The sequence below is a fragment of the Carcharhinus amblyrhynchos genome, chromosome 32 (genome assembly GCF_965287045.1).
Source record: "Carcharhinus amblyrhynchos chromosome 32, sCarAmb.v2.hapA, whole genome shotgun sequence".
In the NCBI taxonomy this organism is placed as follows: Eukaryota; Metazoa; Chordata; class Chondrichthyes; order Carcharhiniformes; family Carcharhinidae; genus Carcharhinus; species Carcharhinus amblyrhynchos.
The window spans coordinates 9,765,387-9,792,701 of record NC_137355.1 but is presented as its reverse complement, the minus strand read 5'-3'; the positions used below and the strand labels follow the sequence as shown (position 1 = coordinate 9,792,701).

General features: G+C 46.2%; 1 protein-coding gene across 1 annotated transcript in view; it reads right to left on the bottom strand.

The window, feature by feature from the left end:
- Positions 1-26,965, bottom strand: part of cib2 (calcium and integrin binding family member 2) — a 76,169-nt gene extending 49,204 nt beyond the window's left edge. Inside the window, exon 1 of the mRNA XM_080216114.1 lies at positions 26,934-26,965. The gene's annotated coding sequence lies outside the window, so the exon portion shown is untranslated. The remainder of the gene's footprint in view (positions 1-26,933) is intronic.
- Between the last annotated feature and the right edge of the window lie 350 nt (positions 26,966-27,315).

Sequence of the window (27,315 nt, the reverse complement as noted above, 5' to 3'; positions counted from 1 at the left end):
AGAGGAAATGCACACAGACACAAGGAGAACGTGCAAACCCCACACAGGCAGCCACCCAAGGTCGGAATCAAACCCGGGTCCTTGGCGCTGTGAGGTAGCAGTGCTAACCACTGTGCCAACATGCCACCCTGACGTAGCTGGTTGGTTGGTTAGTTGAGTCATAGGTTAGTTGGTTGGTTGCTTGGTTGGGATGGCACGGTGGCACAGTGGTTAGCACTGTTGTCTCACAGCACCAGGGACCCAGGTTCAATTTCAGCCTTGGGTCACTGTCTGGTGGAGTTTACACATTCTCCTCATTTCTGCATGGGTTTCCTCCAGGTGCTCCAGTTTCCCCCCACACTCCAAAGACTTGCGGGATAGGTGGATTGGCCAAGCTGAATTGCCCCTTAGTATCAGGGGGATTAGCAGGCTAAATGCATGGGGTAATGGGGGTAGTGCCTGGGTGGGATTGTCGTCGGTGCAGACTCGATGGGCCAAATGGTCTCCTTCAGCACTGGAGGGATTCTACGACTATTTCTTCAAAACTAGCTGCTTCAAGTAGCATTCTTGTAGGTGTATGTTTGACAGATATTTTAGTTCTGTAGATATTTGGTCTCCTTATTTAAAGAAGGATGTAAATAACTTGGAGGTAGTTCACAGGAGATTTACTAGACTGATACAGGAATGGGTAGGTCATTCTATGAGGCTAGATTGGACAGTTGGAGTTTAGAAGAGCGACGGGTGAATTGATTGAAGTATATATCCTGAATGGTCTTGATATCGTGGGCACGGAAAGGACACAATCCTTTTGTGAGTGTATCCAGAACTGCGGGGGTGGTGTGGGTGGGGGGCGGGGGGGTGGTGGTGGTGGTGTGCAGCGTTTTCAGATTCGGGATTGTCCTTATAGGATAGAGATGAGAAATACTTTCTCTCAGAGTGTTGTGGCACAGTGGTTAGCACTGCAGCCTCCCGACGCCAGGGACCCGGATTCGATTCTCGGCTTGGGTCACTGTCTGTGCGGAGTCCGCTCATTCTCCCTGTGTCTCTGTGGGTTTCCTCCAGGTGCTCCGGTTTTCTCCCATGCTCCAGGGATGTGTAGGTTAGGTTAATTGGCCATGCTAAATTGTCCCTTAGTGTCAGGAGGGTTAGCAGGATAAATAATTGGTGTTACAGGGACAGGGTGGGATTTTTGTTGGTGCAGGCTCAAAGTGCTAAATGGCCTCTTTCTGTACTGTAGGGATTCTATGATTCTAAGCATCCATGCCCATGACCCCGCGCCACCTCCCCCCAACCCCGCATCACTCACCTATAGCGTTTTAAAGCTTAGTTTATTTATTAGTGCCACAAGTTGGCTTACATTAACACTGCAATGAAGTTACTATGAGAATCGCCTAGTCGCCACACTCTGGTGCCTGCTCGGGTACACCGAGGGAGAATTTAGCACGGCCATTGCACCTAACCAGCACATCTTTCAGACTGTGAGAGGAAACAGGAGCACCCGGAGAAAACCCATGCTGACACGGGGAGAACGTGCAGACTCTGCACAGACAGTGGCCCAAGCTGGGAATCGAATCCAGATCACTGGTGCTATGAGGCAACAGCACTAACCACTGTGCCACCGTGGCTAGGGGGAAAATGTAGAATTAAATCCACAATCAAGATCAGCTATGATCTTTCTTTCCATTCCTTCATGGAATGGGGCATCTCTGGCAAGCGCCATGTTTGTTGCCCATCCCTAATTGCCTTAAACTGACTTTGTTTGGCTGTTTCAGAGGGCAGTTATTGGTGTGGCTCTGGAGTCACATGTAGGCCAACCAGGTAAGGGCAGCAGATTTCCTTCCTTAAAGGGCATTGGTGAACCAGATAGGTTTTTATTACAGTTGATGATAGTTTCATGGTCACTGTTACCGAGACTAGCTCTTTACTCCAGGGTTATTAACTAAATCTAAATTCCACCAGCTGATGTGGTGAGATTTGAACACATGCCACCAGAGGCTAGCTTGGATTGGAGCAGGAGGAGACCATGTGGCCTCTCCAGACTATCCTACCATTCAAGGTGGTCAAAGTGCGAGGTGGTCCACTTTGGTAGGAATAATGGTAGGAAGGATTATTACTTACTTGGCAAAAAACTGCAGCAGGTGACGGTGCAGAGGGACCTTGGGGTCCTTGTGCATGAGTCACAAAAACCCAGCTTGCAGGTGCAGCAGGTGGTCAGGAAGGCGAATGGGATGCTGGCCTTCATAGCGAGGGGGATTGAATATAAAAGTAGGGAGGTCTTGCTGCGGCTGTATAGGGCATTGGTGAGGCCGCAGCTGGAGTACTGTGTGCAGTTTTGGGCGCCGTACTTGCGCAAGGATATTTTGGCCTTGGAGGGAGTGCAAAGGAGGTTTACTAGGCTGATGCCGGAGTTGAGGGGGCTGAGCTATGAAGAGAGGCTGAATAAACTGGGCTTGTACTCGTTAGAGTTTAGAAGAATGAGGGGAGATCTCATTGAGACGTATAAGATGATGAATGGGATGGATAGGATAGAGGTGGAGAGACTCTTCCTGCTCAGAAAGGATAGTAGGACTAGGGGGCACAGCCTCAAGATAAAGGGAGGGCGGTTTAGAACGGAGTTGAGGAGGAACTTCTTCACTCAAAGGGTGGTGAATCTCTGGAATTCTCTGTCCGTTGAAGTGGTGGAGGCTACCTCGCTAAATATTTTTAAGACGCGGGTTGATGGGTTTTTGATAAGAGAGGGGATTAAGGGTTATGGGAAGAGGGCGGGAATGTGGAACTGAGCCACGACAGATCAGCCATGATCTTATTGAATGGCGGGGCAGGCTCGAAGGGCTAGATGGCCTACTCCTGCTCCTACTCCTATTTCTTATGTTCTTATGTTCAACGAGGTTGTGGTTAATCTGCAGCCTAACTCCATACAAACAGTGGCAGCAGTGTGAATCATCTACTGCAGGAGCTCTGGATTACTAGCCCAGGTACATTGCCACAGCACCACTGTCTCTCCCAGAGTGGAGCAGGGTCAAGGGGCTATGTTTTAATGTTCCCAAGTCTCGCCACGGAATGAAAGTCCCTTGGACAGTTACCATTCTAGTAAATCTCTGCAGCCTTGCCAAAGCCCAAATTAAACAACCTAGGTTTCCACTGGTACCAAATTCCTGAGTTAATTGATGCCTATTTATCTCCCTTCTCAGTCACTGCATCCATCCAAACACACTGCAGATTGAATCGAAAAGGGCACTAAATGATTCACAGTATAAACGTGATATGGTCACAGCGCAGAGGTAGATTGAAGTCATTAGCCACGATTAATTTCTTTAAATGGCCACTTGATCTAGAGGTACAAGGAATTGGAAATACAAGAACCTATCTCAAGCCGTGTCTCCTGTAACATTTCACCGTTTTCCTCTCGGCTATTTCAAGCTTAGATCTTTCTACACATCCTTCCAATGCTCTAATCGGAAAGACAGACTCCCCTCCCCCTCTGTCATATATCCCTGCACTTGCTGGATAGTTCCCCATTTAAAGGAAGGAACCATTTTCTAGCACAATTTCATAACTCCGTATCTGTGCTAGGGATTGCAGGAGGCATTCTGCCCCTCAATCCCATACTGCCCATTCAATCAGATCATTGCTGATCAGTACTGGAACAATGGGTGGGATTTTCCACCGTGTTCACCCCAGTGGCTGGGGAACCCTGTCCAAGGTCAATGGACATTTGTATGGTCCATATCCCACCCACTAAGATTCCCATTGAAAGCAGGACGGGAAGATTCCACACAATGTTTTTGAGTGGTTTTGCTAATCATTCATATAATGTGGCTTGGGGGTATTTATTGCCCATTCTTAACTGCCCTTTGGGCATGTGAGAGTCAACTTTTTTTTATTCATTTGTGGGACAAGTATTTATTGCCTATACCCAGGTGCCCTTGAACTGAATGACTTGCAAGGCCATTTAATAGGTAAATGAGGTTAGTTTAGATGGGCTTTTTGGTCGGCATGGACCAGTTTGGGCCGAAGGGCCTGTCTCCGTGCTGCACATTCTATGATTTCAAGGGGCAGTTGAGAGTCAACCACATTGCTGTGGCTCTGGAGTCACATGTAGTCCAGACCAGATAAGGACAGCAGATTTTCTTCCCTGAAGGACATTAGCGAACCAGATCATTTTTTTCTGACAATTGACAATGGTTTCATGCTACTTCATTCTTAATTCCAGACTTTTTTTCCTAAATTGAATTTAAATTCCACCATCTGCCATGGCAGGATTCGAACCCAGGTCCCCAGAACATTAGCTGAGTTTTCTAATGAATCATCTAGTGATAATACCACTAAGATATCACCTCCCTGCGTTGTGGATAACTGGCCAGAGTGTATCATACTTGACAGAAAATGCTGGAAAATCTCAGCGGGTCTGACATCATCTGTGGAGAGAAAATAGAGGCAATATTGCGAGCCCTGATGACCCTTTATCAGAGCATTTGACCTTGAGATGATTTTCCAAACCAGGTATCCTCTTTACCATTAAGCTCATCTGTTTGGAATGCCCTCCCGTGGTCGTGCGAACAAAGGAAACGTGAGTCATAAAAAAGCCCCGTCCCCCCCTCGATTTTCCCTCTCCCCTCACAAGATTGCAGACAGCTTGAAGCACCTGATCCCCATGAATACTTGAACAATGATGAGTAATATTTGAAAGCAATTTGTGAAGCATTTTGAAGGAAATATGATGTTGTCATGGAACCCTGTAAATCATTCAAAGTGTCAAGGGAATGCATTTGATTAATTTGGTGTACCTCAGGCAGAATGAAGATAAATTTTATTTTCTCTGGGTCTGGCTACATTTACCTGTGTGAGAGCTGAAAACTGCCTCACAGGGCTCAAAACACCACAGCACTTGGACACCATTCCTCCGTGTGAGAGAATTAAACCAGCTAGGGATCTTTAGCATGCAGATTGTTAATAAATCCAGTAGGAATGCCACACAGAAATCAATGGAACACGCAGCTGGCGAGGTAAAAACAGATAACCTGCCTTCTGACATGATTAGAAGGTTTCACAGAGTCCATAATGAGGACGTAGGATAGGGAGGGAGAGGAGTGAGATGGCAGACAAGTGGAGGGCTCTACACCATGCTGTTTTCTTTGATGCTACTTCTGTGGGCTGAATGACTTGCATCTGCTCCAATATCTCATCATCTATTGAATGTTCGTCACTAGCTTAGATAGGAACAGGAGAAGGCCATGTGGCCCCTCCAGTCTATCCCACCTTTCAATTAGATTGTGGTTAATCTGTGGCCTAATTCCATACATCCATACATCCCTCCATGCTATAGTTAAGAAAGCCCACCAATGCCTCTACTTTCTCAGAAGACGAAGGAAATTTGGCATGTCCTCTACGACTCTCATCAACTTTTACAGATGCACCAGAGAAAGTATTCTTTCTAGTTGTATCACAGCTTGGTATGACTCCTGCTCTGCCCAAGACAAAGGGTCCAAATGAAGCCCAATCCATCATGCAAACCAGCCTCTAATCCATTGATTCTGTCTGCACTTCCCACTGCCTCGTAAAAGCAGTCAACATAATTAATGACCCACACACCCCAGACATTCTCTCTTCCACCTACTTCTGTTGGGAAAAAGATACAAAAGTCTGAGTCATGCACCAACCAACTCAAGAACAGTTTCTTCCCTGCTGCTGTCAGACTTTCGAATGGACCTACCTCGCACTACGTTGATCTTTCTCTACACCCTAGCTATGACTGTAATACTACATTCTGCACTCTCTCCTTTCCGTCTCTATGAACAGTATGCTTTGTCTGTATAGTATGCAAGAAGCAATACTTTTTACTGTATGCAATACATGTGACAATAATAAATCAAATCAAAATCAAATCAAATCAAATCAAGTTAAATACACACTGATGGACAGTGACAACAGAGTGCACTATCTACTGCAGCAACTCACTAATGCCCATCAGACAGTACCTTCCAAACCTACAGCCTCTACCAAGGCAAGGGCAGCATGAATACGGTAACGCCACCACATGGAGGCTTCCCTCCAATTCACTCACCATTCATTCTCATCGCCCCTTAGTGTAAAAAGACGTGCAGGGTAGGGGGGATTGGCCATGCTAAATTGCCCCTTAATACAAAGAACAAACAGCAAAGAAAAGTACAGCACGGGAATAGGCCCTTCGGCCTCTACGCCTTCCTCTTAATCTTACCTTGGTCTGTAGGTCTCCCTCAGTTATTTCTCCCGCTGACCTACTGCTCTGGTTCCACCACCACCTCCCCCCCAACCCCACCCCCGCCGGCCTTGCCCCCGCCCCCCCCCCCGTACTAGTTTAAACCCACCCTCATCTTAGTGTCCAAAGATGGATAGGTTAGATGGATTGGCCATGCTAAATTGCCTCTCAGTGTCCAAAGGTGTAGAGATTAGGGGAATTAGTGGGGTAACTATGTGCAGTTACAGGGAAAGGGTCTGGGTAAGATACTCCATTGGAGAGTCAGTGCAGATTCAATGGGCCGAATGGCCTCCTTCTACACTGTAGGGATTCTATGAAATTCCTGGAACTCCCTCCCTAACAGCACTGTGGGTGTAACCACACCACACGGACTGCGGTGGTTCAAGAAGGCAGCTCACTACCACCTTCTCAAGGGGCAATTAGAGATGGACTGTGAGAATGCTGGTGGAGCCAGTGACGCCCACACCCTGTGACAGTATAAAAAAAAACTGATCTCTCCCTCCGCTTTCAACACTGAGTAGTGTAATTATTCAGCTGATCTGCTATCCGTCTTATCCTTTGTTGACAACGTCCACCATTATCAGTTTCAGAGAGGCCCACATTGCATTGGAGCATCTTTTTATGGTTGGGTGTTGGGCAGTAAACGTGACTAGCAGATCCCTGAATACACTGAGTGGGAAGGTTGCAGACTCAAATCTGACTTCAGAACATTGAGTACCTGGTCTAGGGTTTTCTGGTCAGCGTGCTACTGAGGGTGTGCCGCACCATCCGGAGACATGATGTTAAACTGAGACCCTGGCTACCCACTGCATGGCAAACATCAGCATCAACATCAAAACCAATGGTGGTGGTTTTCTGCTTTTTGTCTGCCCTGTCACGTGACTGGCTGGAAAATAAGGGCGGATCCTCTGGGTTACCACTGATGAAAAACTGAATTGGTCCAGCAACATAAACACAGTGGCTACCAGAGCAGGTCAGAGGCTGGGAATACTGCACTGAGTAACTCACCTCCTGATTCTCCCCAAAGCCTGTCCACCATCAACAAGGCACAAGTCAGGAGTGTGATGGAATACTCCCCACTTGCCTGGATGGGTGCAGCTCCAACAACATTCAAGAAGCCCAACACCATCCAGGGCAAAGCAGCCCCATTTGATTGGCACCACATCCACAAACACCCATTCCCTCCACAACCTATGCTCAGTAGCAGCAATGTGCACCATCTACATGAAGGGCCATCCCAACTCAAAATGTTGGTTCTATTCTCTCTGTACAGAAGCTGTCAGACCTGTTGAGATTTTCCAGCATTTTCTGCTTTTGTACTATCTACAAGATGCACTGCAGCAATTCACCAAAGATCCTTAGACAGCACCTTCCAGACCTGTGATCTCAGCCATCCAGAAGGACAAGGGCAGCAGATACATGGGAACACCACCACCTGCAAGTTCCCCACCAAACCATGCACCATCCTGACTTGGAAATATATCACCGTTACTTCGCAGTTGCTGGGTCAAAATCCCAAAATTTCCCCTCCCTAACAGCACTGTGGGTGCTCCTACGCCACATGGAGTACAGCCATTCAAGAAGGTGGCCCACCACCACCTTCCCAAGGGACAGTGAGGGATGAGAAATAAATCTGGCCTAACCAGCAATGCCCACCTCCGTGCAAGAAGTGATAAAAAATGTCAAAGTAGATTTAGTTTTCTGTTCAGGAGAGACTTTCTGGGAACATAAAAGATATTGAGAGTTACGTGGACTGGAACAATCTTCTTCCTTTCGTTGTTGTAGCAACATTTCTGACCCAAAGTGATGAAAAGCTCTGAGGAAAGGGGTGGCACGGTGGCACAGTGGTTAGCACTGCTGCCTCACAACACTGGGGACCGATGTTCAATTCTTGCCTTGGTTGACTGTGTGGAGTTTGTACATTCATTCCATGTCTGCGTGGGTTTCCTCCGGGTGCTCCAGTTTCCTCCCACACTCCAAAGAACATAAGAACATAAGAAATAGGAGCAGGAGTAGGCCATCTAGCCCCTCGAGCCTGCCCCGCCATTCAATAAGATCATGGCTGATCTGTCGTGGCTCAGTTCCACATTCCCGCCCTCTCCCCATAACCCTTAATCCCCTTGCCTATCAAAAACCTATCAACCCGCGTCTTAAAAATATTGAGCGAGGCAGCCTCCACCACTTCAACGGGCAGAGAATTCCAGAGATTCACCACCCTTTGAGTGAAGAAGTTCCTCCTCAACTCCGTTCTAACAATCCTAAGAAGTGCAGGTTAGGCAGATTGGCTGTGCTAAATTGCTCCTTAGTGTCCAAGAATGTGCAGGTTAGGTGGATTGGCCATGCTAAATTGCCCCTTAATGTCCCAGGTTAGGGAAGATTAGCCATGGGAAATGTGTGGTGTTAATGGGTTAGAGTCTGGGTGGGATGCTCTGTTGGAGAGTTGGTGTAGGCCCAATGGGCTGAATGGCCTGCTTCTGCACTGCAGGGATTCAATTCGAAAGACTTGTGGAAGAACATTGGTGACAAAATCATGGACAATAGACCTTGAGGAATAGAGACTCCGGGTGGGATTTTCCGGCCGCACTCGCTCCCAAACCAGAAAATCCCATCCAAAGTCCTTGTATGGGAACTCCTCCCATGGTGGGGAGGATGGGAAAGTTCCAGCCACAGTCTCCAATTTTGACATTCTTCCTTGGGAATACTGTTAAATTCCTTGATTGAGTGTATTTTAATGGACTGTTGCACCTCCATCTCTGTCAAAATTTATTTCATTATAAACTGGGCTTCTTTGTTTGCGCCTCGATGCATCCATTTCGCAAAGGTTCCTTGTGCCCTGAAACTGCCTTTTGAACACAGAAGATAGGAGCAGGAGGCCATTTGGCCCTTCAAACCTGCTCTGTTATTCATCATGATCATGGCTGATTGTCCAACTCTAGCCTAATCCTGCTTTCTCCCAATAACCTTTGATCCCATTCGCCCCAAGTGCTATATCCAGCCGCCTCTTGAATACATTCAATGTTTTGGCATCAACTACTTCCTGTGGTAATGAATTCCACAGGCTCATCACTCTTTGGGTGAAGAAATTTCTCCTCACCTCCACCTTAAATGGTCTATCCCGAATCCTCAGACTGCGACCCCTGGTTCTGAACTCCCCCACCATCAGGAACATCCTCCCTGCATCTACCCTGTCTATTCCTGTTAGAATTTTATAAGTCTCTATGAGATTCCCCACCACCCCACATTTGTCTGAACTCCAGTGAAAGCAATCCTAACCTATTCAATCTCTCCTCATACCTCAGTCCTGCCTTCCCCGGAATCAGCCTGGTAAACCTTCACTGCACTCTGCACTCCCTCCATACGTTAGATGGGATTCCTGAAGAGTTCCACTGAGCGGGGCATTGACAGATCCTATCAGTCTCCGAGCAGCCTGAGATCATTTGTATGGAAATGATTTATGTTCAGATCAAACCTTCATTGCTTCCTAGTTGGTGTCTTTCTCTGTTGATTCATGAGCTACAGATGGTCAGGCAGATACAGGGCAGGATCAGCAAGGCTGTCCCATCTAATCAGAGGGTTCATATCCCGGGACCCGCACTGATTTGGAATGCTACACTGTGAATAGCAAACAGAGAGTGTCTACTTGTGGCCCGGGGGGGGGGGGGGTGTGTTCATGGAATCTCTACAATGTGAGAGGAGGCCATTCGGCCCATTGAGTCTGCACTGATACTAAGGGCAGCATGGTGGCACAGTAGTTAGCACTGCTGCCTCACTGCATCAGGGACCTGGGTCCAATTCCTGGCCTTGGTCACTATCTGTGTGGAGTCTGCACATTCTCCCCGTGTCTGCGTGGATTTCCTCCGGATGCTCCAATTTCCTCCCAGACTCCAATGACATGCTGGTTAGGTGCATTGGCCATTTAAATTCTCCTTCAGTGTACCCGAACAGGCGCCGGAGTGTGGTGACTCGGGGATTTTCACTGTAACTTGCATTACATTGCATTGTTAATGTAAGCCTTACTTGTGACTAATAAATAAACTTTACAATCCTACCCAGGACGTATCCCCGTAACCCCATGCATTTACTCTATCTCATCTCCCTGACACTAAGGGGCAATTTAGCATGGCCAATTCATCTAACTCACACATCTTTGAAGTGTGGGAGGAAACCGGAGCACCTGGGGGAAACTCACACCAACACAGGGAGAATGTGCAGACTCAACACAGACAGTGACCCAAACTGGGAATTGAACTCAGGTCCCTGGGGCTGTGAGGCAGCAGTGCTAACCACTGTGCCACCATGCCATTCTTCAACAAACAAAAGAATTAAGACTTGCACTTACATAGCGCTTTGAGTGACCAACAGTTATCTCCTTCCAGCCAATGACATACATTTCAGTCGGGGGGGAGCGGATTTCACTGTCCTGCCCGACACGGGAATCATAGTGGGCAGAGGGGGGTGGTGGGTGGGGGGGTGTGAGGGGGAGAGGTGGAGTGTTGGGGAGGGGACAATGCAAAGATCCATTGACCTCGGGAGGGGGAATTTCTGGTCTTTGTGCTTGAGCGCGGCTGGGAAAATCTCACCCAGAATCTTTGAAACATTTAATACGAGGATATGGGGTTGCCGGTGTTGGACTGGGGTGGGCAGAGTAAGAAGTCTCACAACACCAGGCTAAAGTCCAACACGTTTATTTGGAATCACAAGCTTTCGGAGCGCTGCTCCTTCATCAGGTGAGTGGAGAGGTAAGTTTCACAAACACTACCCCGGGCACGCACTTCGGGTGAATGGGGGAAAGTTCAAAGGAGATGCAAGGGGCAAGTTTCTTACACAGAGTGGTAGGTGTCTGGAATGCATTGCCAGGTGGAGGCAGATACGATAGGGGTAAGCACGTGACTATGCAAGAAAAAGAGGGATATGGGCCAAGGGCAGCAGAAGGGATTAGTCTAATTTGACATCATGTTCGGCATAACCTTGTGGGCTGAAGAGCCTGTTTCTGTGCTATATTGTTCTACATTCATTGTTGGTAATAATTCCTGTCCATCAGCTAGATAAATAATAGCTGCAACTTTTATTTATATATTAAGGGTGGCATGGTAGCACAGTGGTCAGCGCTGCTGCTTCACAGCTCCAGGGACCTGGGTGCAATTCCTGACTTGGGTCACTTTCTGGGTGGAGTTTGCACATTCTCCTTGTGTCTGCATGGGTTTCCACCGGGTGCTCCGGTTTCCTCCCACAGTCCAAAGATGTGCGGGTTAGGTTGATTGGCCATGCTAAAAATTGCCCCTTAGAGCCGTGAGATGCGTAGATTAGAGGGATTAGTGGCTAAATATGTAGGAAAATGGGGGTAGCGCCTGGGTGGGATTGTGGTCGGTGCAGACTCGATGGGCCAAATGGCCTCCTTTTGTACTGTAGGGTTTCTATGATTCTATGAATTCTATGATAACAATAAAGGAGAGGCTTCCAGGGTCAAACTGAAACAGAAACCTGCACTTACAAGGCTAATTCCACCACCCCCCCCCAACCCCACACCACCTGGCTCCTGACTGGTTAGCAGTGCCACGTGACCCTGTCAGCAGAACTCCCCATAGCTGGGCCAAATGCCCATATATTGGGGAAGTAGCAACCAATTTGTATACAGCAAGCTCCCGCAAACTGATCGGATCATTTGCTTGTGTGATGCTGAATAAGGGATAAATATTGGTCAGGGTAATGGTGAGAGCTCCCCCCCACAACACTCCCCACCTGCCCCCCAACTCCCCTTCCCCTGCTCATCTTCAACATACAGCCGTGAGACCTCTGATATCCACCTCAGTCCACGTATTTACCCTGCTAGCCCCCCTGACGCTAAATGGCAAATTAGCATAGCCAATCCAGCTAACCTGCACACCTTTGGATTGTGTTCCAATGACAGATGGACTACTCAGTCTCGATGGCTTTTCCCTGGTTCACAGGTTCAGCGCAGGATCAGAATAGAGTGCACACGAGGCCTGTTCCCCTGGCCTCAGCCTGTTGGAGAGGCCTTAGCCTCGGCCTGTTGGAGAGGCTAGAATTCTCCTTCACCAATCAATCGCAAAGCTTGACACACCCCAGCGCGAGGGCGCGTCTGAAACCCCGGCTGGTATTGCTTGGAGTCAAGTGAACGCATTGCTATGAATGAGCAAGATTACACAGTACAGGAACAGGGTAACTCCCTCTCTGACCATCAGTAACTCTGACATTCACACCTCATTGCTGATCAGTCAACATTAGCTTCTACTCACACACTCGCTCACACACACACACACACACACTCGCTCACACACGCACGCACACACACACACACACACAGTCACATACACACTCACTTTCACACACTCACACATACACACACACATAAACACACGCTCATCCACACACACACAGACACAGACACACACACACACACACAGTCACATACACACTCACTTTCACACACTCACACATACACACACACATAAACACACGCTCATCCACACACACACAGACACAGACACACACACACACACACAGTCACATACACACTCACTTTCACACACTCACACATACACACACACATAAACACACGCTCATCCACACACACACAGACACAGACACACACACACACACACACACACTCACTTTCACACACACACACACTCACACATACACACAAAACACACATTCACATTCAACATACACACACACATAAACACACACTCACCCACACACACACAGACACACACACACTCACTTTCACACACTCACACACATAAACACACACTCACCTACACACACACACTCACACACACTCGTACATTCACACACACACACTCACACACACACACTCACTCACACACACACATTCTCTCACACAAACACTCACACACACGCTCACCCACTCACTCACACACATACTCACACACACCCACTTACATACACACTCACCTTCACACATTCACACTCACACATACACACACACACTCGCTTTCACACACTCACACATACACACACACACAGACACACACACACACTCACTTTCACACTCACCCACACACACACTCACTCACACACACACTCATACATTCACACACACACATGCACGCACACACACTCACACACACTCACACATTCACACATTCACACACACACTCTCACACACACATTCTCTCACACAAACACACACACACACTCACACACTCACACACACTCTCACACTCTCTCTCTCACACACACACACACACAAACACACGCAGACACACACTCACACACACATTCACACACACACCCTCACACACACACACACATACATGCACGCACATTCTCTCACATGAACACTCATGCACACACACTCATACACACACACATACACACACACATATACACACAAACACACATATGCAAAGCCACACAACTGTCTATATGAGTTTATCCAGTCTCCTAATTCCCTTTGTCCTATCCCTGTAACCCCACATACTTAACCTAGCCTGTCCCCGACACTAAGGGGCAACTTAGCATGGCCAATCCACGTAACCCGCACATCTTTGGGCTGTGGGAGAAAACCGGAGCACCCAGAGGAAACCCACGCCGACATGGGGAAAACGTCCACATTCCACACAGCAGTGACCCAAGCTGGGAATCAAACCTGAGTTTTTATTCATAACACAGTTTAAGTCTAGCTAATGAAAGAAAAAGCTTAACCATTGACTGCTGAACAATTCTGACTTGGAAATATATTGGCGGTTCCTTTGCAGCCATTGGGTCAAAATCCTGGAATTCCCTCACTAACAGCATTGTGGGTCACTCCACAGCACATAGACTGCAGCGATTCAAGAAGGCAGCTCACCACCACCTTCTCAAGGGCAACTAGGGATGGGCAATAAATGCTGGCCCAGCCAGCGATGCCCATGTCATAAGAACACAAGAACATAAGAAATAGGAGCAGGTGTAGGCCATCTAGCCCTTCGAGCCTGCCCTGCCGTTCAATAAGATCATGGCTGATCTGAAGTGGATCAGTTCCACTTTCCCACTTTCTCCCCATAACCCTTAATTCCCTTGTCTATCAGAAATCTATCTACCCATGACTTAAGTATATTCAGTGAGGTAACCTCCACCACTTCAATGGGCAGAGAATTCCCCACCAGAGACTCACCACCCTTTCAGTAAAGAAGTTCCTCCTTAACTCCGGTCTAAACCGCTCCCCCCCCCCTTGTTTTGAGGCTGTGCCTCTAGTTCTGCTATCCTTTCTAAGTGGGAAGAATCTCTCTACCTTACCCCATCTAGCCCCTTCATTATTTTGTAATGTCCCATGAATGAATTTTACAAATATGAAAGGAAAAAACATTAATTCCTAACTTATCACTATTTCAGTTCCAAATAAGCAACATTCTCTTACAGACTCAACATTCCAGTTTAAATACAGTTAGTAACCTTAGATAAACTTTCTATAAGGAGTGAAGACAATCTGGAATCTTTCAGATAGATTTTTAATTTCAGAGCAGACATCTATCTTTAAACAAATTCCAGCCAGAACTGAAAGGTGTTTTTTTTCTCTACTACAAACTCAGCTCCTCCCATTAACCACATTATCACATGAACCTGCCGATGAACCTAATCAAAAGCCCCAGGGGAAATTTTCATCTATATTCTCAAGGTTTGCACTTCACGGCATATGTCTTTCTCGCTACAAGTCTTGGTCATTTTGCACATTAATAATAAAGCCTTGGTAACAGGCTTTATTTTGCATGTAATATCCAACTGCCACTGATGTTTAGTGATTTTCTCTCATGAATTCAGTTTTTAAATCAGTTTAAGCAATCATACTGTTAGCTCTGTCCTAAGTAAATGTTCCATGGCTAAAATGAGTCATTATCCTGCTTTCCCAGCATCTGAGCTGCATTCACTCCAAACGTATTGATTCCCTGCAGGAAAAAACTGAATTTTAAAACATTTCCCTTGAATGTAAAATATGTCAATAGCGCATTATCATCACAGTCATAACTTGTGGGAAATGTGAGCTAACAACAGGCTAATGGGCATCTTGGGCCTAGGGGATAATGGGACCAGTAGTCTGACTCATTAATGATGGACTGAGAAAGAATGGGGAAATGATGGAGGAGGAAAGAGTCATACCTGATATCGAAATGTACTAAAGGGAGGACAAAAGTTTGGATTAAGAGTGAAAAAAGAGGGAAAGGAAAATTATTTAAAATGCGGCATTTAAAAAAAAATGCAAACAATTCACTACCTAAAGGAATGAGAATCCACAGTCCCCTTTCTGGGCCAAAGAGGCTGATTGGCCGTCATTATCGCCTCATTAAAAGAGTACTTGTGCTCTTGATTACCAAGCCTAATTTTCGGTGGTGAGTTTAATGGGCAATTAATGTCCAAATCCATCAAGTTCTTCAAAGTAACAGATAGGTTGAGTGCGAGATGTTTATGTAGGACAGTAAATCCACCACCGCAGTCTCAAGGTTCACTCTTCACGGCGTATCTCTTTCTCGCTACAAATCTCGGTCGATTTGCACTTTAATAATAAAGCCTTGGTAACAGGCCTAATTTTGCAAACAATGCCCAGCTGTCACTAATGTTTAGTGAATTCCTCTCAGGCATTCAAATTTTAAATCAGTTATTTTGAAATTATTAACTATGATTAGCTAACGTAAGCAATCATATTGTTAATTGGCCAGTGTAGTGTTTTGTGTGTGTGTGTTTGTGCGTGTGTGTGTGAGTGTGTGCGTGTGAGTGAATGTGTATGAGTGTGTGAGTGTGTTTGTGTGTGTGTGTGAGTTTGTGTGCATATGTGTGTGTGTGCGTGTGTGTGTGTGAGTTTGTGTGCATGTGTGTGTGAGTGTGTGTGAATGTGTGTGTGTAAGTGTATGTGTATGAGTGTGTGTGTGTTTGTGTGTGTGTGTGTTTGTGTGCATGTGTGTGTGTGTGCGTGCGTGTGTGTGCCGCGCATGTGTGTGTGTGCACGTGCGTGTGCGTGTGCATGTATGTGCGTGTGTGTGTGTGTGTGTATTGCCTCATAGGTAGTAGTCTCAGGATTGCAACCAGTGTCATGTGCTAGTCAGAGTAGGAATGTCAGAATAGTTAAGTTGAATATGTGGCTTGAGAAATGGTGCAAGAGGGAGGGATTCAAATTCCTGGAACCAGTTCTGGGGGAGGTGGGACCAGTACAAATTGGACAGTCTGCACCTGGGCAGGACAGGAACCAACGTAGAGTGTTTGCTAATGTTGTTGGGGAGGGTTTAAGCTAATGTGGCAGGGGGGATGGGAACCGAAGTCAGGGGAAAATGGAAGGTAGAGAAACCAAAGACAAAAATCAAAATGGACCACAGTACAGAGTGCAGCGACCATGGAGAACTCAGTGAATGAGTCCAATAAGGCTAAGAGAAATAAAAAGCAGGGAGAGTGTACAAAACATGACAGGACAGATGGTCTTAGATGTGTTTCTTTTAATGCAAGGAGCATGACCTGTGCGTGTGTGTGTGTGTGTGTGTGTGTGTGATGTTGGCGATGCCAGGAGAATATTGGTGATGCCGGGGGAATGTTGGCAATGCCGGGAGAATGTTGGTGATGCCGGGAAAATGTTGGTGATGCTGGGAGAATGTTGGTGATGCTGGGAGAATGTTGGTGATGCCGGGAGAATATTGGCGATGCCGGGGGAATATTGGCGATGCCGGGGGAATATTGGCGATGCTGGGAGAATGTTGGTGATGCCGGGAGAATGTTGGCAATGCCAGGAGAATGTTGGTAATGCCGGGAGAATATTGGTGATGCTAGGAGAATATTGGTGATGCCAGGGGAATGTTGGCAATGATGGGGAATGTTGGTGATGCTGGGAGAATGTTGGCAATGCCGGTGGAATGTTGGTAATGCCAGGAGAATGTTGGTGATGCCAGGAGAATGTTGGTGATGCTGGGAGAATGTTGGTAATGCCGGGAGAATGCTGGCAATGCCAGGAAAATGTTGGTGATGCCGGGAGAATGTTGGCGATGCCGGAAGAATGTTGGTGATGCCGGGAGAATGTTGTTGATGCTGGGGGAATGTTGGTGTTGCCGGGAGAATCCTGCAATGCCAGGAGAATGTTGGTGATCCGGGAGGATGTTGGCGATGCCGGGAGAATGTTAGTGATGCCAGAAGAATATCGGCGATGCCGGGAGAATGTTGGTGATGCTGGGAGAATCTTGGCAATGCCAGGAGAATGTTGGCAATGCCGGGAAAATGTTGGCGATGCCAGGAGAATGTTGGCAATGCCGGGAAAATGTTGGCGATGCCAGGAGAATGTTGGCAATGCCGGGAAAATGTTGGCGATGCCAGGAGAACATTGGTGATGCCAGGGGAATGTCGGTGATGCCTCCTGCAGCTCAGCAGCTGTTTATCCCCACCAGGTGCTGAGATTCTGTGAGGAAGGCAGCCGCATGCACATTCCGGATGCTGGTAACATTTGGAACCTCATTTTCTGATTGTGTTCCTTTTGGACATGGGCGTCACTGGCTGGCCAGCATTTATTGCCCATCCCTAGTTGCCCTTGAACCAAGTGTCTCGCTCAGCATTTCACAGGGTAGTTGAGAGTCAGCCACATTGCTGTGGCCCTGGAGTCACATGTAGGCCAGACCGAGGAAGGATGGCAGATTTCCTTCCCTAAAGGACATTAGTGACCCAGATGGGTTTTTATGACAAGTGACAATCATCCTCAGACTAATTCCAGATTTTTGTTAAATTCAGTCTGATGTGGGTCCCTCGAGCATTACCATGCGTCTCTGGATTCATCGGGGCAAATTTTCCCATCCTGCCCGCCATGGGAATTGCAGCAGGCGAGGGTGGGTGGACCATAAAAAGCTCCGTTGACCTTGGGCGGGATTTTCCGGTTTCGTGGCAAATGTGGCTGGAAGATCCTGCCCATAGAATCCATAGAATAGCTACAGTGCAGAAGGAGGCCATTTGGCCCATCAAGGTCTGCACCAACTCTCTGATAGATATCATACCCAGACCTCCCTACCCGTAACCCCATACCATGGCCAATCCACCTAACCAACTCATCTTGGGATACTAATAAGTCTTTGGCAGAAGTCCCTTCACCAAAATCCCTTTATTTATAAGCTCTAACAGAAGAGCTATCAGTTAGTAGTTTACTTATGGGAGTGCCAGTGAAACTGACATTCCCGGTTAAATACAAGGTCTCCTTGATTGGCCCATCAATTGGATCCTTAATCAAGGAGTTTATATTCCAAAGGCGAACTTCAATGGCCTCACTGAAGTCATTACAGACACTAAGGTGCAATTTTACCATGACTAATCCTACCAGTCTAGGGACAAACCACCGTGCCACTGCCACCCCATTTGGAGACAATAAGAATGATGAGAGAAAGAAAGGGTTGGATTGATAGCTCAACTTCATTCTACACCCTCTCCTTTCCTTCCTCCTTATGTAAATGGTATGCTTTGTCCGTATCGTGCGCAAGAAACAATACTTTTCACTGTATACCAATACATGTGACAATAGTAAATCAAATCAAGTCAAATCAAATTCAATGGTGTCTGGTTGTCCCAAAGCGCTTTACAGTCAATGAAGAACAAATCGAGTATCCCTTAGTCATAAATACAAAACATTGCACCTTTTTGAACCTTATTGATCTTCAGCGCACATTCTAGTTATTTGTCTGTAATGTTTACCTTTTGATTGTTTGTGTGAGCCTGTCAAAAAGAAACTAATTACAGCTTCGTCCTGTTTTATTATTCAGTGATACATCTTCCTTTCCCAGCCATTTAGTCTACCTCGGACTATAGCTAGCCTAGGCTCAGGCTGCTGTAACGCCAGTTTATTTGTAATATCCAAGAACCAAAGTAATCTGAAATCAGAATGGCAGTCGATTCCGAGGATTTCAGGTGAAGGATACCCATTCTGTATTTGTGAAGCATAGAGACTGTTGTAATGCAGGAAACACGGCAGCTAAAATGCGCACTGCAAGCTCCCACAAATCATAGAATCATAGAATCCGACAGTGCAGAAGGAGGCCATTCGGCCCATCGAGTCTGCACCACCACAATCCCACCCAGTCCCTATCCCCATAGCCCCATGTATCTATCCTAGCTAGTACCCCTGACACTGAGGGGCAATTTAGCATGGACAATCCACCTAACCCACACATCTTTGGAAGGAAACCGAACACCCGGAGGAAACCCACGCAGACACGGGAGAAGATGCAGACTCCACACAGACAGTGACCCAAGGTCGGGAATTGAACCCGGGTCCCAGCGCTGTGAGGCAGCAGTGCTAACCACTGTGCCATCGTGCTGCCCTATACCTATAGAGATCAGCTCATCTGTTTTTGTGCAATGTTGGTTGCAGCGGTGTGGAGGTGACGTAGTGGTGTTGCCGCCGGACTAGCGATCCAGGGGTAAAAAGACTCAGAGACCTGAGTTCAGATACCATCATGGCAAACAGTGAAATTTGAAATCAAGAAAAATCTGGAATTAAAAGTCGAATGATGACCATGAACCATTGTCGATTGTCAGAAAAACCCATCTGGTTCGCTAATGCCCTTTAGGGAAGGAAATCTGCCATCCTTACCTGGCCTGGCCTACATGTAACTCCAGATCCACAGCAATGTGGTTGATGGAGGGAGGGTGGACTTCCCTTCAAAATAGTTTCATTGGTTGTTTTAGGAATAGGACACACCATTAACCTCTTTGAGAGTATAGAGGAGCTAAATATAGATGTTTGAATTTGATGTCACATGTATTGGGATACAGTGACAAGTATTGTTTCTTGCACGCTATACAGACAAAACATACCATTCATAGAGTACGTGGGGAGAAGGAAAGGAGAGGGTGCAGAATATAGTGTTACAGTCATAGCTAAGGTGTAGAGAAAGATCAACATAACGCAAGATAGGTCCATTCAAAAGTCTGATTGCCAACTCAAGCTGTTCTTGAGTTGGTTGGTCCGTGACCTCAGACTTTTGTATCTTTTTCCTGATGGAAGAAGGTGGAAGAGAGAATGTCCAGAGCACATGGGGTCCTTGATTACGCTGGCTGCTTTTCTGAGGCAGCGGGAAGTGTAGGCAGAATCAATGGATGGGAGGTTAGTTTGCGTGATGGACTGGACTTCGTTCACAATCCTTTGTAGTTTCTTGTGACTTGGGCAGAGCAGAAGCCATACCAACCTGTGATACAACCAGAAAGAATGCTTTCTATGGTGCTCCTGTAAAAGTTGGTGAGAGCTGTAGCTGACATGCCAAATTTCCTTTGTCTTCTAAGGAAGTAGGGGTATTGATGAGATTTCTTAACTATAGCATCAGCGTGGAGGGACCAGGACAGGTTGTTGGTGATCTGGACACCTAAAAACTTGAAGCTCTCAACCATTTCTGCTTTATCACTATTGATGTAGACAGGTGTCAAATATTGAGAGCATTAGCACTGGGCTGCACACAGAAGGGTATAAAGGAATTTTCCAGGAACGATGGAGATAGTTACCAAGGTGGCAGGGAATCAGCAATGTAAATGGGGCAGCCTTGTCTGTTATCATGCAAATCCATCTTCAGGTATTGTCACCCTGACTACACAAAGCCCCCTGAGCTGGAAAGCCGAACGCCTCACTCCCTCCCCCCCCCCCACCACGCCCACTCTCAGGGGTGGATGTAAAAGATCCCATGTCACCAATTCAAAGAGGAACCTGGGGGAGAGGGTTGGGGGGCTTTTTTTTTCTGTCGGCAGTCAGTATGTTTAGTGGGAATGCAGCTCAGGTGCTGGAAGAACAAGTTAATTACTCATTTTAGCGATGCAGTATTTTCTCAGGAAAGAGCTAACAAACTTTAGTTTACAGATGAAGATTTCCCCAATATCCAGGATAATATTTATCCCTCAGCCTCTAAAACAATTAAAAACTAGTTCATTTATTAAATTGCTGTTTGGGAGATCTTTCTTTGCACGTTTCCTACATTACATCAATGGGTACATTTCAAAAGGTATTCCATTGGATGTTATGTGTTGAGATGTCCTGAGTCCATGTGAGAAACTAACCAACTGCGTCTTCCTTATTGAACTTGGCCCAGAACACAGCCTGTCCACCTGCACAAAGCTGTACAGCTCACTATCTGATAACCAGTCTTGTAGAAAGATGGACAGAGTGAGGATCGACGGAGGGGAAGAAAGAAAGAGGAAAGGAAAGAGGCAGACAAAATAAGAAAGAAAGGGAAATGGAAGAAAGAAAGAGTGAAAGACAGAAAGAAAAAGTGAATGAAAGAGAGGGAATAAAAGACAGAGCAACAATAGACAAAGAAATAAAAAGAGAGAGATAATTTGATTTGATTTATTATTGTCTCATGTATTAAGATACAGTGAAAAGTATTGTTTCTTACGTGCTATACAGAGCATACCATTCATAGAGAAGGAAAGAAGAGAGTGCAGAATGCTGTGTTAAAGCAATAGCCAGGGTGTAGAGAAAGATCAACTTAGTGCAAGGTAAGTCCATTCAAAAGTCTGATGGCAGCAGGGAGGAAACTGTTCTTGAAATCATAAGAGAGAAGGAATTGAGAGGGTGCAGATGTAGTGTTACAGTCATAGCTAGGGTGTAGGGAAAGATCAACTTAATGCAAGGTAGGTCCATTCAAAAGATGATGCAAGACTCAGAGAAGAAAAGATTGAAAGTTAGAGAAAAGCAGAGAAAGAAAGAGTTCATGGGTGTAAGAGAGATGTGAAGAGCAGGAACGAGAAAGAGAGATAGAGAAAGAAAGGGAAAGAGAGAGAAGAAGGGAAGAAATCAATTAATGGAACTGAAATGAGTGGTGTAAAGGAGAGGTAGTCCATTGACCCTGAAGAGCAATGATGGATTTCTGCCTCACTCACCTTCATATATCGAGTGTAAGAAACAAATCCATAGAAACATCGAAACATAGAAAGTAGAAGCAGGGGAGGCTATTTGGCCCTTCAAGCCTGCTCTGCCATTCACTTTGATCATGGCCGATCATCGAAATCAATATCCTGATTCCACCCCCCCCCCGCCGCCGTATCCTTGGTCCCTTTAGGCCCAAGAGTGATATCTAATTTCTTCTTGCAATCACACAAAGTTTTGGTCTCAGTTACTTTGTGGGAGTGAATTCCACACAGCCTATGGGTGAAGAAATTTCTCCTCACCTCAGTTCTAAAAGATTTACCCCTTATCCTTAAACTATGACTCCTAGCTCTAGAATCCCCCACCATTAGGAACATTCTTTCTGAATCTACCCTGTCTAACCCTGTTAGAATTTTATAAGTTTCTATGAGATCCCCTCTCACTCTTCTAAACTCATAAAACATAGACCATAGAACATAGAACAGTACAGCACAGGAACAGGCCTTTAGGCCCACAATGTTTGCCGAACATGATGCCAAATTAAAGTAATCTCTTCTACCTGCCTTGGTTCATATCCCTCTATTCCTCACATATTCATGTGCTTATCTAAAAGCTGCTGAAATGCCCCGATTCTATCTGCCGCCACCACCACCCTTGGCAGTGCATTCCAGACACGTACCACTGTCTGTGTAAAAAAACTTGCCCCTTGCATCTCCTTTGAACTTTCCCTCTCACTCCTTAAGTGCGTGCCCCCTAGAATTAGACATTTCAACTCTGACATTTCAATTCTGACTGTCAGCCCTATCAATGCCTCTCATAGTTTTATAGATTTCTATCAGGTCTCCCCTCAGCCTCCTCCGCTCCAGAGAAAACAACCCTAGTTTGTCCAGCCTCTCCTTATACTCTCTAATCCAGGCAGCATCCTGGTAAACGTCTTCTGGTCATTAGTTTGGTTCCACTGGTCGGTGCAACATCGAGGGCTGAAGGGCCTGCACTGTGCTGTAATGTTCTATGTTCTATGTTCTGCGCCCTCTCCAAAGCCTCTACTTCCTTCCTGTAATGATTATTAATATAACTCCAATGAATATAATCCTAATCGACTTAGTCTCTCCTCATATGACAGACCTGCCATCCCAGGAATCAGCCTGGTAAACCTTTGCTGTACTCCCTCTATAGCAAGGACAACCTTCCTCAGATAAGGACACCAAAACTGCGCACAATACTCCAGGTGTGGCCTCACCATCGCCCTATACAATTGCAGCAAAACAACCCTATTCCTATACTGAAATCCTCTTGCTATGAAGGCCAACATACCACTTTCCTTCTTTACAGCCTGCTGTACCTGCGCGCTTACTTTCAACAACTGATGCACAAGAACTCCAAGGTCTCACTGAGCATCCACCTCTCTCAGTCCACACAGATTAAGCCCATTACTTGAGAAAACTCAATACGTGAGAAATTTAGATTTTCACTGTTCAAGCATTTCCTTCATCCCACCCTTAGTCATAGTCAGCAGAGGGAGTGGATTGGTGGACATTGTCTGACTGTAGTGCAGTCACAGACTCCTCAGGCATGAATGAGAAATGGTGAGTGTGAAGCTGGAACAATAATAAGCTATCTCATTAGGTGACATTGCTTACAACAACGCACAGCTCTGACAGACAGAGGTTCGTGCGATAGATTACAGAACAAAGCAGGGACGATTTATGCGTCTGACAGGTTGATTAACATGGTATGGGGCTCCACACAGACAAATGCTACACATTTGTCTCAGTGATATACACTCACAAACACACACACACACTCACACTCACGCACATGCACACACACACACACACACACACGCATTCATACACATACACACACATGGATGCACACATGCAAAGTGCACTCATACATGCATGCGAGCACACACACATGCACACACAACACACACATGCATGCACACACATGCAAATACACACACATGGATGCACACATACAATGCATGCATACACATGCACACAGACATAAACACACTCATGCAACATACATGCACACACATGCAACATATACATACATGCACGCACACACATAACACATACACTTGCACACACATGCATGTATGTACACACACAACATGCATATGCATGCACACACACGCACATTCATGGATGCACACACACATGCAACATACAATGCACACATAATGAACACACGCACACATGAACACACACACACATGCACGCACTTATACCACAAACAAGGCAACAAATCCTCCATCCACACACTGTCCAGAGCAAAGAACCTCATTGGACGCACCTATAACCTTAACACCACTACCACTCTCACCGTCTCCCAGTCACTCCAGGAAGAGTGGAAAATATGCAGGTCTGCAGGTAAGAGTGAAACAATGTAGTCCCAAGGCTCCCCCTCCCCAGCTTACTGCTTGCAAATGTCCAATCTCTGGAAAACAAGTTATACGAACTTAAAGCCAGACTCACTTTTCAAAGGCAACTGAGGGACTGCTGTGTGCTTTGTTTCACGGAAACGTGGCTCACTCCCACTTCAACGGACAGTGCCCTACACTCAGAGGATTTCTCAATCCATCGAACAGACCACACAGTACCTCAGGCAAGACTAGGGCAGATGGGACCTGCTTCCTAATCAACACCTTGTGGTGCCTAGACATAGCTACACTGGCGAGTTTCTGCTCCCCAGAGCTAGAATACCTGACACTAAAATGTTGCCCCTACTACCTTCTGCGGGAGCTCATCTCTGTTATCCTGACAGTTGTTCACATCCCACCCCAGGCGGACATGAAAATCGCGCTGGGTGAAATATACAACACTATGAATAGTCTTCAGATGAAACATCCTGAGACCTTGTTCATTGTGGCCGGCGACTTCAATCAGGCCAAGGTCAAGAGCATACTGCCAAGTTACCACCAATATGTGTCCTGTTCCACCAGAAGCCCAAACATCCTAGACCACTGCTGCACAAATATCAAACATGCATCCCGCTCTATCACCTGCCCACACTTTGGCAAATCAGACCACACGGCTGTGCTCCTACTTCCAGCTTACAAGCAAAAACTGAAGCGGGAGAATCCATCAAAGAGAGTCGTGCAATGTTGGTCTGAGGAATCGGATGATCTCCTATGGGGCTGCTTGGAGTCAGTGGGCTGGTCAGTATTTAAAAACTCTGCAACCAGCCTGAACGAGTACAACACTACAGTAACTGACTTCATTAGTCAGTGTGTAGAAGACTGTGTTCCAAAGAAGCAAATCCGTGTGTTCCCCAACCTGAAACCATAGATAAACAGGGATATCCACTGCTTGCTGAAGTCCAGGTCTGAGGCGTTCAAATCAGGTGACCCCAACTTATATAAGAAACCTAGATATGATCTACAAAGATCCATCAAAGATGCCACAAGACAGTACCCTGGACCAAGCTAGAATCCCAGTCTAGCCACATGGACTCCCAGTGATTAAGGCAAGGTCTGCAAGACATAACAATCCCTTATTATACTCCTTATACATCTATGACTGTGTGGCCAAATTCCCCTCCAACTCTATTTTCAAATTTGCTGATGACACCAACGCAGTGGGTCGGATCTCAAACAATGACAAGATGGAGTACAGGGAAGAGATGGAGAATCTGGTGAACTGGTGCAGCAACAATAATCTCTCCCTCAATGTCAACAAAATGAAAGAGTTTGTTATCGACTTCAGGAAGAGTAGGGGAGAACATACTCCCGGCTACATCAACGGGGGGCGAAGTAGAAATGGTCGAGGGCTTTAAGTTTTTGGAGTCCAGATCACCAACAATCTGTCCTGGTCTCCCCATGCTGACAGTATAGGTAATGAAACCCACCAACGCCTCTACATTCTCAGAAGACTAAGAAAATTTGGCATGTCAGCTACAACTCTCACCGACTTTTACAGATGCACCATAGAAAGCATTCTTTCTGGTTGTATCACAGATTGGTATGTCTCCTGCTCTGCCCAAGACTGCAAGGAACCACAAAGGATTGTGAACTAAGCCCAGTCCATCACTCAAACCAGCCCCCCATCCATTGACTCTGTCTACTCTTCCTGCTGCCTTGACAAAGCAGCCAGCATAATCAAGGGCCCCACGCAGCCCGGACATTCTCTCTTCCACCTTCTTCTGTTGGAAAAATGATACAAAAGTCTGAGGACACATGCCAACCGACTCGAAAACAGCTTCTTCCCTGCTGCCGTCGACTTCTGAATGGACCTACCTTGCATTGAGTTGATCTCGCACTATCTCGCACTAAGTTGATCTTTATCTACACCCTAGCAATGACTGTAGCACTACGTTCTGCACCCCTTCCTTTCCTTCTCTACGCACATTATGCTTTGTCTGTATAGCACACAAGAAACAATACTTTTCATTGTATCCCAATGCATGTGACAATAATAAATCAAATCAAATGAAAGATACACGCACAGACACACAAACACATATGCATGCACACACAATACACATACATACATGCAAACACACACACATAAGGTACACACATGTGTGCACACACATGTGCATACACACATACACACACATGCGTACACACATATACACACACACACACACACACACTCACACACACAAATACAAATGAGTAAATCATTTGGTTTTTTTATGACAATGTTTTCATGATCATCATTCGACTATTAATTCCAGATTTTTATGGGGGGATTGGAACCCAGGCACCTGGATTACTAACCCAGTGACAGTCCCACTGCCTCACCCATCTCCCCTGAGCTGCCTGTATAAAGCCCTAATAACACACAGATCCATTAACATCCTCTGGATACCAGACAGGGAGTATCAGAGACAGCGAACAACACACCCCCAAACCCAACCCCAAGATGTGTCACTCACCGAAGGATCTCTTTGCGGGTAAAAAAAGTGCAGTCCTGAAAGAGAGGAAAACGGCAATGTTTAATCCAGCTGCAGTTGGGATGGTCACCATGACAACCGTGCACTTTACTGAAGGAATCTGCGTTATGATGAATGATAACCACGAGATACCCAAGATCAGCCAGCCCAACCCCCTAATGACAGACCTGTCCTTTAATCCTTAACGAATCAGATTCATTGTAGACAAGCACGGTGATAAATATTAACCCTGCCATTAGGGTTTTCACACGCTGGGGTTAAAATCACCAAGGCCTTAGCCACAAAATATCACCCAATTTGTTTTCTTATTCAAAGATTCAATCTAACCAGATCTCACACAAAATATTCCAACTAAACGCTCCCG